Below are 16,725 nucleotides of genomic sequence, written 5' to 3'. Positions count from 1 at the left end.
GAATCAGTATTAATGATCATCCATACACACAAAGGACTAAGTAATTTATTGAAGATAGAGAGAGGCTTTGCTGTTGAAAACAAATATAAAAGCCAACTAGTCCACCATGTATCTTGAGCACCAATTAGTACTGGAGGTTGCAAAACAAGGTTGAAGAAATTGAATCTCAAAAAGACTTGTTTTTAATGCCAGATAGCTAGTGACTAGTTTAAATGCTGATACTTGGAGTAGTTTGATCCATCAGTATATTTTGTTTGTTTATGAAAAACAAAGTATAAAGAAACTATTTTACCTTTTCTATCATCTTATGTCCTTTTGCTGAGCTAGGCTGGTTGTGCTAAAAAAAAAAAAGAAAAACAAAGAATAGCCTCAAGGCAGATGTGTTAGTCTTTGTATTAGTATCACTTTCTCTGTTTCTCCAAAAGTGATTTCACAGTGGGAATTCCAGTAGGAATTAAAACTCTTTCCTACAAAAGACAAATAGAGAATGAGAGCTATGTGCTGTGGAATACAAATGGGATTCAGTCCCTAACAAGGCTGATAATTTTCTTTGGCCCATACCATTAAGTATACACAACCATAAAACCATAAAATCTCTCATTAACAGCAAAACACTGAAACTTTGAATGGCTCCCAGCCCTGTAGTACAAAATTTTTGAAGAACATAAAAACTGAGGATTCACTTGTCAGTTAGCCAACTATTACAGCTCTCAACATTCAAACTGTTTTTCTATTGTATAATGTACTAATTGTTGTGATCAGGACCCTAACAAGGTTATGACTAATATGAGTCACAGAACCTTGATAAGAACCTAGCAAAATCAATGCAAATATTTTTTTCTTTTTTTTTTTAATAGGAATCAGATCTTTTCCTTACACCATAGTGAGACATAGAAAAGAGATGACCATGCAGAAAATAATAATAAATTAATTCTGCCCAATCATCATTATTCAACTACTCCTTATAGTCATTCCAGCAATAGCTGCTTTGGATCAATTTGGAAACTGCTGTCTCAGGACAAGCTAAGAGAGATGAAAGAAAGAAGTCAGGAAACCTCAGTTGATGTTAAGAACTGTGATGGATCCAGGCTTCTGCAATCACCATCTGATTAGATAAACTTGTGTGCAGGGCAACAGAAAAAATCAAAGATAACATGTCTCATTAAGCCTTCCCAGAGCATTTTTTAGGTTTGTGTAATAGGACTATTTCAGAGAAGTAGAAATTAAGGAAAACCTTTACATAGAGCCTTGGGAGCATATTTCTGGGTAATAACCTAGTATTAAATTTTGATTTTTTAATTTGGAGAAACCCCAGCAAAACCAATAGACTGTGCGTGGAGAGAAACTGCAGAGTTTTGTTCTTTTTTTATATCTGAGGGATTCCCAGATAAAGAATTTTTTCATATCTTCATAAGAAGATACTTCTTGTTTATACAATGGGTTTCCCTATGCACCTCTGCAATGCTTATTTCATGCTTTATCTAAGAAAGCAAAAGTTTAATAAAGGTAATATTTGAGAAACAAAGAAACAGAAATCATATTGAGATAAGCTTAGCTACAAAGGGACCAGAACAACTGCTACAGAGCTTACACAGTAGGAGTAGAAAGTCATATAATCCTGGCAAAGTTAAATGGACAAAGGTGCTTGAACCAGTGATATCACTGCAGCCTCTATCTTGAATGATTTACAAAACTAATTGAATTTTTTAATGCAAAAAAAGAAAAAAGTAATAAAGAACAATGCTAGGACGCTTACAACATGAGTCTGTATGTTAGAAGGAGCCTCAAAGGAAATTTAGCAATTCCCCTGAAAACTGTACCCCATTTATAGGATATGCCACTAAGTGACCAACTGTGATGCGTGAGGGGAACACAGCTTTCCCAGTTGTGTATATATAAACAGTAAGAGAGAAGGAATTCTCTTTGGAAGGCACATCAGTCTTTGTTATGTTTCTCCATTCCACCAAGAGTAAGAGAAAGATATATTTAAAATGCTAGAAAATAATCAGCGTGCAGCAGTGTGCTCAGGAGTGCAGAAAACACTTGACAATTCTCCAATTACCAGGGCACGCCTAACAGGTTAACCTTCTGTATTCACATGCTGACTTATCAGGCAGTAGGTAGGTCCATGGAAATATGGGTTGTATGATTACAAAGTGAGAACAGTGAACCATCTGTCGATCTAATACTATCCATGCGGCAAGCGCATCACTATTTTAAGCCTCAAACTTCTCAGTACCGAGGAGGCAAAAGACAAGTGTTGCCATTACATTGTATTTATATTTATGATGTGTGTACATTTTGCCTGGGACTGAAAATCCAAGATTAACCACCAGAAATATTTGGAGAGTTATCACAGTACCGGTGCATTAGACTCTTCACTACACCAGATGATACTTCATTGTGTCAGAAAGAACTAAATAATGTTACCTAAAGCTGGCATATTTACAAAATAAAAAATACAGAAAAATTATTTTCTGTGTCTATGAAGACTGAGTTAAAGAAGAAAAACCCAAGAATAAGAATAAGAATATTAGTAAGAATATATAGTAAGAATAACCCAGTGGCTAAAGGTCACCTGCATCAAAAGCCAGAAAGCAACCCCTATCAGCTGTCACCAAACTGGGTTGCTAAGAGTATCCGGTGCTCAAAAGGTAGAGAAGGAACATCTCCCCACACTGAAATCAAGAATGGCATTTACTAGAATGTAAACAGCAAAACTAAGTCTGAGAATCGTGTCTATGAAAGGAGTTAATCAATTCATATAGTGATCATTCCATGAATGTGCATCATGAGGCATGTTCTGTACCCATATAGATGTGTATCCGCTATGAAAAAAGTGATGAGTTAACTAAGCCCCCGCTCCCCTTAGCAACAGAGAATGTTTTCCTCTTACTTTAGAACAGTAGCTCTTTCATGCTTTATTACCAAGTAGTTTTCCAGAGAAGTTACCTGTGGAAAGAGTACATGTCTCCAGGAAATGCAAGACATCCCTGGCAGTTGTTCCTGCCAGTGCAGTCCAGGTTTGAGTGCTCCCTCCAATAGCTGTTATTAGATCTATGTCTTTTCTAAGAATTGATGCTTAAATCTCAAGATTTGAATATTTCGCTTTCATCATTGTGATTTTGGCTCATGCTTGTCCTGACTGTACATATTCGTGTCCCCATGAAACAAAAATCTGCCCCTTTTTGCCCCAAAACAGTTAGACCCTTATATGACCTCACAGTACTCAGAGTTTTTGAGTTTGCTGATTGGCAAGTGTCTCTCCTCCATTTTTGTGAGCTGGAGTAGTGCTGGTACTGCAATCCCAGCTATGGTATCAGACATTGTGACAAGTTACTTTTACCAAAAACTATTCAAAATATTCTATCTGGGAACAACTTACTGCCCATTTTCATTATTTTTTGCAGACCTCTTTTAAACTCTAAGCAATTTTTTCTGTTGAGCTTTGCCCATTCCTGTAAGGGTTTTTTTTCTGATGCATCTTTTGCAATTACAGATGCCTTATGTCAGATATCCATAACTAGCTTGTTAGATCTCTGCGTGTGTCTGTGCTCATCTTACTTCAATTAAGAACTGCCCTCTTTTTCCAGGTACTGTTGTACCAAGGTACCTGGAAAATTGATAATCTAATTTTCTAAGTATCAATGTTTGGATGATTTGCAGATATATTTGAAAGAATTACCTGAGTGTGAAGAGTCAGCTGTATTTGTACAGATGTTGTGCTTGTCTCACTGGTTCATTGATGTTTCACAAGAAAGAGGTCTGTATTGTTTGCATAGTTTATTTTCTGTTGCTGCCTTTTTATGCTAGAAGGCTGCTTCTAGATAAGGCAACAGTTGTCTGCCTGCCCACCTCTGTCATTCTCTTTCTTGTAATGCAGAGCAGATTTGCAGTTTACAAAAAATATTTTGGGTTCCCCATGGCAGCACTGAAGGGCTTTGAATTTCTCCCCATACTTAGGTTTTTGAATCCAAGAGTAGGAGAATAGTTTGTAAGCATAGTGCAGAAGGCAATTTTCCTAAAGAATTACAGCTGTACTGATTACTGAGGAGTGGAAACAGCCTTGCCTGCCCAATGACGATGGGGGTTATAAAAGAGTGGATCAGCTGATTATTAATTACAGTTGGAGCTGGAGACCCGGAGTCTGCTGCAGTTTGGGATGGAGGCTGCTGGCTGTGCTGAGGTAAGGGATGGATAAGGTGAGAAGATGCTGCGTGAGGGACAGACAGGGTTAGGGGGCTGGGTAAGGGACAAGTTGGGGTTAGCCAGTCATGCAGGAGGAAGAGGAGAACTTGCAGAGAGAAGAGGAGTCAGTGCTGTGTGAAGCAGCTATTGAGGAAAAGAGTCAGCGCTGTGTGGAGCTGCCTGTGAGGAAAGGAGTCAGGGTTGCTTGAAAGGGGGCATGTAAAGTTTTCTAATAAAGGACTGATGATGGGTGTCAGTCCAGTCCATCTTGACATAATTACTACATCTAAGTTCTTCCGTGTCCTTACATTATTGCAGGACACCCTCCATTGTGTCAAGGTTGTTTATATTCTGTTGGCAATACAGAACCTGATGTCTACATCTTTCTGCTGAGATCACATGAAATTCTGAGCATTCCTCAGAGATTGCTTTCACTTGATTTTTGATGTGAAAGCTGCCCATAATCATTGTGGTTCAAAATCTATTGCACTTGATCCTCTCTATTACATGACTCACTTTTGCTGGGTGATCGGGTTTCTCCCCTTGACCATAAAGGGACTCTTTGGATGTTACACTACTTGTGTATGCCTGTCTGCCCTCTGCAGTTAAGGTCAGTCAGACATTTGAAAACTATTTGGTTATGTCTATGATATGATTAAAGCTAATCTCACATTTGAACTTGCTGCTTTTTGTTTTAGTATGTGACCAAAAGCACAAAACATTTTCCACTCTCCATCACTCACCATCATATCTTGATGTTTTCCTTTATATTCAGTTTGTTGCCTCTGCTATTTGCACAAGTATCAGTGTGTTTTCTATGCTTTTCATGAGCAAACTCATTACATAAGTTTCTTCACCACTTATGCCCTGCATTTGCAGATGAATGTGTTCACGTGTGCAGGTCTATGGCTGTTAGAAGTTAATGTGAGCTCTCTGAACAGTCTTAGTAAAGCACATTTGTCTTTTCTGATAATTCCTGACACTTCCACCTCTTTAGAAATGACAGCGCAGGAGCTGACTGTTTTGTGATATGCTGGTTTATTGTTTTTCCAGATCTTTTCTCATGAAGAAACCTTTTACTTATGACATCTTTCTAAAGATTAAATGATTTTTTAAAGCATCACTGGTATTTTATAGTTTGTCTTGTTTTGATGCTCCTGCTAACACACGTAGCTGTTTTTACAACTGATGGTGCTCAGTTTTACTCTGATTTCCATTATGCCTACAGACAAGTGCTACTAAACTGATCCTCCCTTAAGTTCAGCATTGCAAGGAAAGAAAACGAACAATGTTGCTATATTTTTGATTTTTTTCCTTCTTTTCCTGTATGTTATTCAGTATTATGAAAGACAGACATCCCACACCATGCAACAGGTAGATCCTTTCTCCAGTAAGTCTGTCCACTCATCTAGCACTTCCAGAAAGTAGAAGTCCATTAACTTTGAGGTATAATCATCCAACAGCTTCACCTATACCAAGTAATGTCTATTGAAAGTCAGCAGTCAGTATTCTGCTGTGTCCTACACTTCCTGCATGACCTTTGAGGGTTCACTCATCTTGTCTGCCCACGTTTACTAAATATTTAATTGTTGCATTTATGTCAAAAAGGACTGGTCTATAGCAATACAAATGCACTGGGACCATTATGAGGTCGATAAAGTTTGCAGCAGAAAAGCCACCAGTATCTTGCCCCTCAAACTGAAATAGATCTGTTGCAGGACAGAAAAAAATCTTCTCATTTTTTTTCCCCTTCTTCCTCCTCAAGGTTACACAGAGATCAAGTCAGTTGTGCTCTTTATTATGTTAAAGATCTTTTCAAAACAGCCTTAATAGAGCTTCAGTCATGCTATGATGCTATCCCTGTGTGGCTGTATATAAAAGAATGCTCTATACATATGGGATTGTGTTGGCACATTGTGTGCTCTTACCTGGCTGAAGATGCTAACATTAGCATTGCAGCCCTTCCCTTCAGTACAAACACTTCTTCCTTGAACTGCAACCACTCTGAAGTAATGACATGAACATAACCTCTCTGTAAAGAAGAAATAGGTTCCTGATCTTAGCAAGATCAGTGAAGAATGATCAAGAGAGGTGATGCTGTAAAGATTTGGTCCAGAATCCAGGTTTACACATGAACTGCCATCCCAAAACAGAATGATAAAGGGTCACCTATAGCTAAGAGTCGACCAAGTTTTGTGGGATGAGCTGCTTTTCTCTATTTTAGGCCACATTCAAGGAATTTTCCCCTGGCCAGTATTTGTTTTCAGGGTTTAAGCCTAAGCAATACACAGATGTCTTGAGCAAAACCGTACATCAATTTTTCCTTGCAAGTCTTTTCAAGTACCAGCAGGGACAAACACTTTACAAGAACTTTCCAAGCAGTCAAATACACAAGGAGCTCTCTTTTCCCCCAGCAGTTTTACAAGCCTGAACTAACTTAAATCTAGTGGAAAATGGACAGTTTTTACACATTTGTGTGGGGTTTGCAGCAGTCTCAGAAAAATCACAACCTGATGGGATGAGGATCAACTCGTACTCTGTCAACCAGATAATCATGACCCAAATGGGAAATCATTTTATTAACTAGCCAAGTAGAACTCAGAACATTTTTTTTTCTCAGAAGGAAAAGCAATTCTGGTTTATATAACGTTTTCTTAAAGATTCAAGAGAAGTTGAAAGGCACTGAAAATGTAGTTTTTGGTGACGTCTATCTTCTAAGTCACATTTCATTTTAAAGTGAGTAGCAAACGCAATCCTGTCTGCAGATGTTAACAGCGTTAACCAGACCTACAATTCTCTATCCTGTTACCTTTAGATTGCCTAAATTCAATCAGGATTTGTGCTGTTATGCATACTCTTATCCAGTTGATTTTCTAGATATGAGTTAAATTACCTCTAAGTTCATATTCAAACAATTTCTGGCCCTCAGCCATTAGAGAGAGAAAACTACCATCCAAATGAAAGCTCAAGTTAGCAGCACTGTACAGAAGCATGTTGCACAGGTGAAGATACATGACATTTGTTTGTTCAGTGCCACAACAATGACATCAATATTGCTTGAGATGCTGGCCTCTACATCTGGGTATTTGGCTCAGGGATTACATAAGGCAGTTAAATTGGACTGAGAAGAGATGACGAGTTTTTAGACACAAGAACAAGACTCGGGTGGCAGGTAAATGGGACTCTGTCAGAACTGCAGAATGATGAGACCTTCAGCTGTACAAACGCCCCCACCAAGAAGCCAAATGAGTGCATCAGAGAGATAATGCACAGGGACAGTAGGGTCACTGTTAGAATAAGAGCTACAAAATAAAGAACATATCACCTTTTCTGAAAGATTTATATTCATGTGGCTCTCTGTAATGGTAATTTGTTACTGACAATAGCTCTTTCATATGTTCCAGACAGTTGTTTTACTGAGACCATCAGCAGTAAAGAATCTTTGTCCTTCATTAACTCCTCATGCAAGCATTAATTATCCCACAGATTCTAGTAATAATAGGCTTATGAAACTGATGTTTGAATGTACCAATAACCTCTTCAGTGAGCTGTCCCATCCATCAGCAAATCCAGAAAAGTAACTGGGAAGGGAATATATTCTTAGAGACTTTGTACAAAGATCCCTTTTCTTCTTTTCAGGATAATTAGAAAATGGAATGAGGAAGCCTGTTTTCATTTTCCAGGCTCATCTTTTCATTCAGTAGCTTCTAATCACTATAAAACTTAGTTTTTGACGTCTCTGAAGTCAGACTCCAGATATTTGGTGCATATTGCTATGCAGTTATTTTGAAACAGCACCAAGCACAGAAGGTGCTGTTGCCTCCTGCCTGTTTCTGTTACTTCTGTTGATCTGTGGTAAGACTGTGCTGGAGCCTGTGGTGTTGGGCACTATTAAACACTGACCATCAAAGCTGCATGCCCTTAGGAGCCAGAACAAGACAGCTGGAGAGACACTCCCAGGGAGCAGAGTACAGGCACCATTGAAGCAGCAGGTGTTAGTATGACAAGCACTGATTTTAGCAGATGAGCAGTCCCAACTCCTAGCCTGATTACTGATGGCCCTAGTCCTTGGAAAATGCTCTGTATATGTGGAATGCTGCATGGACAAGGTGCCTGCTGGAGCCCTGTGCAGACACTGTGGTTTTCTCACTGGGAGCACCTTCCAAGGTCAGGTCCTGTGAATGCATAAAAATGCAGAAAATCTCTCCATGATCTTTAAGTAGCACATTGTAATGTAGCTAAAGGAGGTTCTTCCTTGGAGTAGGGTTGGGAGAGTGCTAAGGGTGCTTATTTTCTGTGATTGCACCCTTGGGTAGGGTCCTCATGCCCGAAGTCATCCCCCCTGTGGCTGGAAAACCTACCAGTGTGCATGTTCTAGGAAGCAAAGTCCAGCAGAGTGTTCAGCAAATCGTTCCTCCCCACATGTGGGTATTTGTCACCATAGCTGTTAGATGCTGTAAGATTGAAAGACCAGCACTTCACGCTGTGAACTGTGGATTTACATGCAGTCCTTTATGCCAGCTCTCCTATCTCTAAAACTCTCATCATAACACAAGTTAAAGACAGCTGAAGTACCAGGGCCTGTCTAATTTTGTGTGTGAGAAGAGAGGTCTCTGTCAGCACCATGCAACAAGGAAACCTGCATTGTACTTACTTTGGTACCCTGGCCTTCAGATACAGACACTAATGAACTGTAACCTGGGAAACCACTGCATGCCTCTTGCTTAATGCATGTGAGATGTTTGGCTAGATTAAGGTGTCTTTCAGAATGGAAACTGAAGAGCTCTTCAGCCCCCACATGGTCTTCAAGGCTGTACCTTTAGAGAAGCAAAGTTTCTTGAAAGTTGTAGACCTAGTTTTGATGGGGTTTTTCTTCTACCCGCAATGAAGCGATAGCAGGTGTCTGGAAGTCACCAAAGTAACTTGTGAAAGAAAGAATTTTCGGGGTTTGGGTAAATAATATTTTGTACTTTGATAACAGAATCATGCAGAGGTTTCTAAGCAATGTACATGTATCAGTTAAATCTTTTACCATCCAATTAACACTACCCTTGCCTTACACAGGTATCTGAATAACAGGGAGTGTAGAGGAGGGTAAGACATTCTCCCAAACTCACTATGAACTGGATTTGGACTAAAACTAAGAGTCCCCAGCCTTTTCTGTCCCTTTATCCATAAAAATGCTGCCCTCCCTCACCTGGGCCTGCCTTTTATTTACATGCAAATCTATCTGTCATCAGCTGCTTATACACATGTAATATCTAACACAGAGTCAAAAGGGTTCCCATCTGTCCCACCATCTCTCCTGGTTTTATTCTCCAGCTCACTTGGGAAACACTGCTGGCCTTTTACCCCTGCCATTCTGTGTCTTATCTTCTGTCTCCATGGCCAGGAGACATCTCAGTCTGACAGTTTGTTTTTACCACTATCCCTGCTATCTATCTGTCTCATTCAAAACCCTTCTAGAAAATTATTTTCCTGTGATGCTATTTGGATCCTTCACTTTTTCCTCTCCTTGCATGGCATTAATGTCTTTTGTTTCTCATCTTTTCACTCCCAGTTCTTCAAACCTCTACCCCTTCTAGTCATTCTCACAGGGATTCAAGTATGCTTCTAAACAGACTGTGGCACGACCCGTTTATTTGGAGCCTTAAAACATGTTATCCTTCTTTATTTTGCCCTCACACAACGTGAGTGATCAATGAAGTACCATAGACATGCATATGTGTACCCTCAAATATTTCTTAAAATCTCTTTAGCCATGATGTCACCAAAATGTTACCAGCTAGCCAGGCTGCTGGTAGCTGGAGCAACCTGCCTCTGACAGTGAGCATGATGTCTCCACTGGATCCCACATATTCCTACTAAGCTGTCTGCATCCTGCTGGGTTGTATCTTATTATCACATGGCAAGCTTGGGGTTAGAGCAGAAATTGTCTTTTTGTTCTGTGTTTGCAGAGCATCTACCACACTGTGAACTGAGTCCATCACTCCTGATTCTTTGACACTAAGGTGACAAATAAGAAATTACAGTCAAGAATTGCCACAGAGAGCAAGTGGCAGCACTGACAACAGAGCAGCAGCATCCTGTCTCCCCTTCTTTCTGTTCATGCCTCACTATTCATTGGAGTACCTGTGTGATTCTCCACCTGCACACGTGCAGCCACCAGAGCAGTAGGATTTGTCACTATCTCAAAGTCTCCTGCAAATTAGATGAGTAAGATCACATGGCTTTCTGCCAGCTCAATAGTTGTAAGCTCTTCATTTACAAGAAGCTTTCACTTGAACTTAGCCGCCACAATCCAATTTACTCAATTTCGGTAAGGTTAAAATTGTTCTCCCTTTTCTTTCTACACTAGCAGCCCCAGAACAGTATGTTAAGAAGATATAGATATGTCTGGGAGAGATTTTCAATTAGATGTGTTAAAATCTTCCTTTTTTACCCTAAAAATGTCCTAGCAAGAAAAAGTTCTAGTTGCAGACACGTGTTTGTCATATTTATCAGCAACCAAGCTAAGCTGATTTGCAGCCTTGAACACCAACCATCACTCTACTTTCAGGTTGCTGAGGACTCGATTACAAACATGCCAAAAGCTAGGATGCTCCCAAAATAGAATTTGCTTTAGGATTCAGCATAGTTAAAGCAGAACATTAAGGTGAAAAAGCAAAGAGCTGATCATATTTAGAGTGGAGTGTAACAGCACACTCAAAAGAAAGTAAGTAAGTCACCTAAATGTTGTATAAGAGGAGATCACTTGGATTTAGTGAAGATGAGGGGACAGAGGAAGAGGCAGAACTGAGAGTTACCTGGTTGTGTATGGGATAGGAAAAAGAAGTGCATTTTCCCAGCTTGAAGGATGTGCTACAGTTGTTAAATGGCCTCTTGAGCCTAAGCAGACTTAACAGTTGAATATTTTCTTTTGATGTTTCTTCATGTAGGACACTAGCCATCATAAACCTCTTAAATTTCAAGTGCTATTTTTATGGCCTCTGTATGATTGGAGTAACCTCACTTAAAGGATTACAGGGGTTACTTCATGTCTTTGTAGCCAAATGCATTCTGGTAAAGATCAGATTGATCTGAAGTCAGCTGTTATCTTTAGCCTTGATTGTTATTCTTTCCCAATACCTTTGTTCTTCGATTGTCACTAGGGAATCCTAAGTACAGGGTATGTTAATTAGTAGCTGGCTTATCAGCAAGTGCGCATCATCAAATACAAGAAATTTATCCCTGATATTGTTAGGAAAAGTACTTGAAAGTAAATTTAAAATAATAGTATTCACCTGAAGATTCCCACATTATTTTGCTGGTTTGACTTTAGTGCTTGCAACTGTTTTATAGCTGAGATATTTAAAAGGGAAGGCAAGCAGTGTGCTCTATTTTAAAAGGGATGAATGCTCTCTAAGAAAAAGAATTCACAGCCTAGACTGAAGCATTTAGACAAACTAAAGTCAAATTAACAGTTTAATATATTTGTGAGGTTATTCAGTGCCAATCTATAGTAGAAATGATGCATACACTGTTACTAAATAGCACGTTCCAGCTGATCATCACAAACATCAGAAAACAGCATAGTGATTGATTACAGTCTCATTCTAAAGCTTAATAGAGCTTCTCAATGAAAAATACAACTATACAAAATGTACTTTGAAAAGTACAGTCCAAGTACTGTGTGATGAGACCTTTCATAGTGTAAGGAACAACTTGGTGTCTGTGTGCAGCTCTGTTCTCTCTGAGACTTCACAGCACCTTCTTGTACCTGGGCCTGCCTGCTCACCTGCTGCCTGAGAGTCACCTTTTGCTGAATTGCTTCACACCTTTTACTTTTGAAGAAGGATGAAAGATCCCCAGTGCTGTTTTCATGTTGCCCAAGCCAAAAGGTGTATCCAGAGGAAGATGTGGGTGGCAAAGGAGGAACATATGAATAATGTGAAAGCTGGCACCCAGATATACTCAGATTTACTTGCCACATCTATTTTTAGAAATTTTTCCTGTAGGTCCTTCCTTTAATCCCAAAGGTGTCAGTGAAAGGATTCCTTTTAATACACTCTAGCTCAAGATATTTGATTTCAGAAAAGAATCCACCAAGAAATTGTTCTCATATATTACATTAGCTAGAGCAAAGACATTCAGTATCAAACTTGAGTGACAAGGTCATCCTCTGCCTTGCAGTCTGTAACAGGGAAAGATCACAGAATGACTGAGGTTGGAAGGCACCTCTGCAGATCCTCTAGTCCAACCCTCTGCTCAAGGAGGGTCACCTAGGGCAAGCTGCCAAGGACTGAATCCAGCCAACTCATGAGTATCTCCAAGGATGGAGACTCCACAGTATCTCTGGGCACCCTGTGCCAGTGTTCAGTCATCCTTACATGGAAAAGTGTGTTCTGATGTTCAGATGGAACGTTCTGCACTTCAGTTTGTGCCCATCTGCCTCTGGTGTACTGGACTCAATGCTCCAGGCCTCACCAGTGCTGAGCAGAGGGCCAGGATCAACTTCCTCAACCTGCTGGCAAGGCTTTGCCTAATGGGTCCCAGGATACCATCAGCCCTTCTTTCCGAGGGCACAGTGCTGGCTCCTGTTCAGCTTAGCATCCACCAGATTGCCAAGGTCCTTTTCTTCCAGGCTGCTTTCCAGCTGGAGGGTCCCCAGGGTGCAGGATCTTGCTCTTCTTGTTGAACTCGATGATGTTCCTGTCAGCCTATTTTTCCAGCCTGTCAAGGTCCCTTTGGATGACTGTATAACTCTCTGTTATATCAGCCACTCTTCCCAGTTTGCTGAGGGTATACTCTGCTCTATCATCTCTTAATAAAAGAGTCACATGGGACTGGAGGAATACTTACTTCCATCTTGTGGATAATGCTAATGCTAGTGCCAGTCACTGCCTTCTTCCCTGGCATTCCACATCAGTGGCACAACTTGAAAAGTAAATTAAGTTGCTAACACCAGGAGCTTGGAGATAACTGGAGCTTTATGTTTTAAAGAATAGGAGGAATTCCAGAAATGTAGCCCTGGTATGTGAAAGCCCTAGGAAGTAATGGCCTGAGCATATGCAGCAACTTATTGCTTCATTTTGGACTGGACAGTGGTAAATGGAAAAATTAAGAAACTGGTATGTTCCTCACTGGGTACCAAGGGCTGGGTAAGTTCTGCTTAGAAGTGAATAAAATTCTGCTTCCCTACTGTTTACCCTCAGCTCCAGGAAAGTCTCCAAGGTGTAATTATTCAGGCCTTTCTCATGTGAGCTGAACAGCCTGAAGCTGCTCAAGCTCCCAGAGTGGGAAAAGCAGGCACATACCCACAAGTGATGAGATAGGACAGGGACTGAACGGGGCAGTGACCAAGGGACAAAGGGAGGCTGAGACATGACGCACAGAGCAGTGTCAGCAGGCACAGGCTCATAGCCACAGAGATCTGGCTACACCTTCTTCATTTAGTCAAAGCAATTCCTCTGCTGCTTATTAAACTGATTAGAATTGATTGCTTTTTAACAAAGTTATTGCTCTGATCTTACACTCAATACAAAGGAAATAAAATAGCAAAACAGTTATTATGAGATAAAATAAAAGACTGGAGCTTAATGAAAATGTTCTTTCTCCTGGTGTTTAATTAGGGGCTGTGTTTCAAACAGAGGTTCTTACACAAACAGTACATTGAGAGTCAATAAGATAGTCATTGTATCTATTTAAAGAATGAATTTAAATCATCCTAAGTCTGCACTGTTCAGGTCCTCGAGCTGTCTTTACGAGGTGTCACCAAAGAGCAGAGAGTGAGGGCTCCTGGTTTCCTGTTATAAGCAGTATGAGAAACAACGACCCCCAACCTCAATTCAGAACCCATTAGCTCTGCTTGGTTAGACAGGACTTGGGCACAGCCCTGTACCCTCATGGCCTTTCTCTGCCTCTTATTCACCATGCCTTCTCTATGGCAGCCACACTGGGGCTCTCTGCTGCAGATTTCCATCAGTTATTTGGAGTAAAAGCATTTCCTAGTGTAGTGAGAACTAAATCTCTAAATCATCCAAGAGCAGCAGCTAAGTACTAAGTCTTTTTACAATATAAGTAAAATTAGAAAGAAGTTTATGTACACATATGTAAGGAGTATGTGGTTAGGCAAGGTGAACAGCATTGTCACAGGCTTAATGTTTCAGAAGTAATTCCAATCTCTAGAGGTTCCACTCTGCCTTTTGATATATAATTACTGTTACAGCCTAAGGAGCAGTAAACAACATCCACAAGCTTCATGTGGCTGTGCCAAAGAAATTTTCAATCTACCGAAGCTTTCAGACCAATAACAGAAGTTTTCAACCAAGTCAGAGATGGAGAGGATGGAAATGAAATATTTTAATCAAATCTGTGTTTCTACAAGATAGCTAGAACTCTTTCTTTCTCAGTATCAACTAAAAATGCAGTGGCTCTAAGTTACCTTCAAGGAAGGTACAGCCAAACAAAATAAATATAAGCAAAGTATTTCTACTGTGAAGTTTCAATTCAAGCTTATTTCTGTCTTTCAAGATAATTCAACTTAAACAAAAGTTTAATTCACCGAGTTAATGTCACAGAGGTTCTAGTTTTCTCTGAAAGTAGAAGAGAACAGAATTTTGAGCTAGCAGTCCCGAAGGGGGCATTTGCTTATGTAGGAGCACTTGTGCCTGATCAGAGTTAAGCAAAAGAACACAATGACCTCAGACCATCAGGACAGTTTAGGATGTAGGAAACATGATTAGATTCATTAGGGGAAAATTGCTGTGTTATTCAGTATTGTGCATTCCTGGTGAGACAGGCTGAATCCATACTCAAAACCCAAGAACAAAGTTGTCAATAAGATGTAGTATTGCTGAGAAAGAATGACAGCAGAGATGGACCAACTGCTTGGGCCTATCTGATCTGTCACCAGTGACTGAAAAGTAATGTATTTTGGACTGGTTTTCATGCAATCTCTCTAAGTTTATAGGTACAGAGAGCCACTGCTGCTGAAAGTACAGAGAACTCAAAACCTTAAAATATATATTCTATGACATTTTTTAGTATCTGAATGATTGATAATTTCTAAAAAGATGATTTGAAAAATTAATCTAAAGAGGCCACAGATAACACCTGGGACTCTGATTATTTTGTCCAGCAGCATTTCCAGTATTGCTAGCTGCTTTTCTGTCCAGGTCTTCATGACTTGGAGGAAAGTCACAGAAAATAGACACTTATTACTCCACATAATGGTCTACAATTAACTAAACTAGACTAAGGAACTTGGTACTGAGGTACGAAAAAGTTTAAAAATCATCCAAGAACCCCAGATAAGCCTTTCAGGTAGAACATGTCCATATCCTCACCAGATTTGGCTTCACATCTGATCAAAGATGAAACCGGGATCATAACAGCCCACACTGGAAAGCTTCACAGAAACTCATGATCTATATCCTCAAAGAGGTTCTGCTGGGCTTGTCTGTCTGGAGAAGAAAACAGCCACATATGGCTACTCTACAGGAAATACTTGTCCAGTTTAACCCTTCTACATACAGTACAGCCTTTTCCCAGACCAAGTGCTTCTCTGTATGCAATTGAGAGTAAATGCTAGAATACATTGAGCTAATTAAGTAGAGGTATTTCCCATTATAGCCATGGCAAAAGTAGTTTATTAGCATATTTTGTCCCCAGAGGAAGTTTAGACTGAATGTTCAGAAGTATTTTTTTACAAGAGGGTGGTCAAACACTGAAACAGACTTCCTAGAGAGGGGCTGTGCCTTCAGTCAGTGTGTTTAAAAGGCATTTGGACAATTCCATTATTAACATGCTATCAAATGGTCAAACAGTTGGACTAGATGATCACTGTAGTTCCCTTCCAATTAAAATCATTCTATTCTATGTTTTATTTTCCAGGAGTGATGGTAATACAAGAAAAATGTGCCTTTTCTCCATGAGAAAACAATTGATGAAATAGTGCCCAGTGTACTGAAATGCAGCAAGGTTAGCAGTGTCTATGAAGAGCACAAGGCTCTTGACTTTTTAAAAGAGGGTTTTAGGATTAGCAGAGGAAGAGAGGACTTGAGGGAATGCTAAGAACGCTGTTAGATCTCTGAAGAAGTTTGTCTCAGGTTTGTTTAGCTCAGACATGCAGTCTCCAACCTGCCCCTGTGCAATGTGTAAAGTTAGAGGATACCATACACTAACGTTCCACCTTTCTAGAGATCTTTTTTAAAAATTAAGATTGATCACAAAGTAGACAAGTTCGATACTTTGACCTGAGAGCAAAATCCAAAGGGGGGATTTAGAGCCTCTGAATTTGTCAGAGGCTGGGAGAGCTCACAGATCTGGGTGGGGTGTTTGGGGCTCCCCAGGGAATGCCACAGGGAGGTAGAAAGGGGAGCTGCTTCACTGAAAATGGACACACCAAGCAAGGGCTGCCTGAGCCAAGCCAACAGGGAAGGCTCCCAAGGAGAACATGCAGTTGTGTCTGCTTAGATGTGAGCCCGTTTCTGAAACTGGCTGTTCAAAACCAGAGAGAAACAGGTCCAGCTAACAGATAATTCCAAATCACCACTT

This window comes from Sturnus vulgaris, chromosome 6 (assembly GCF_052056855.1).
Source record: "Sturnus vulgaris isolate bStuVul1 chromosome 6, bStuVul1.hap1, whole genome shotgun sequence".
Lineage (NCBI taxonomy): Eukaryota > Metazoa > Chordata > Aves > Passeriformes > Sturnidae > Sturnus > Sturnus vulgaris.
This window is presented reverse-complemented; position numbering follows the sequence as displayed.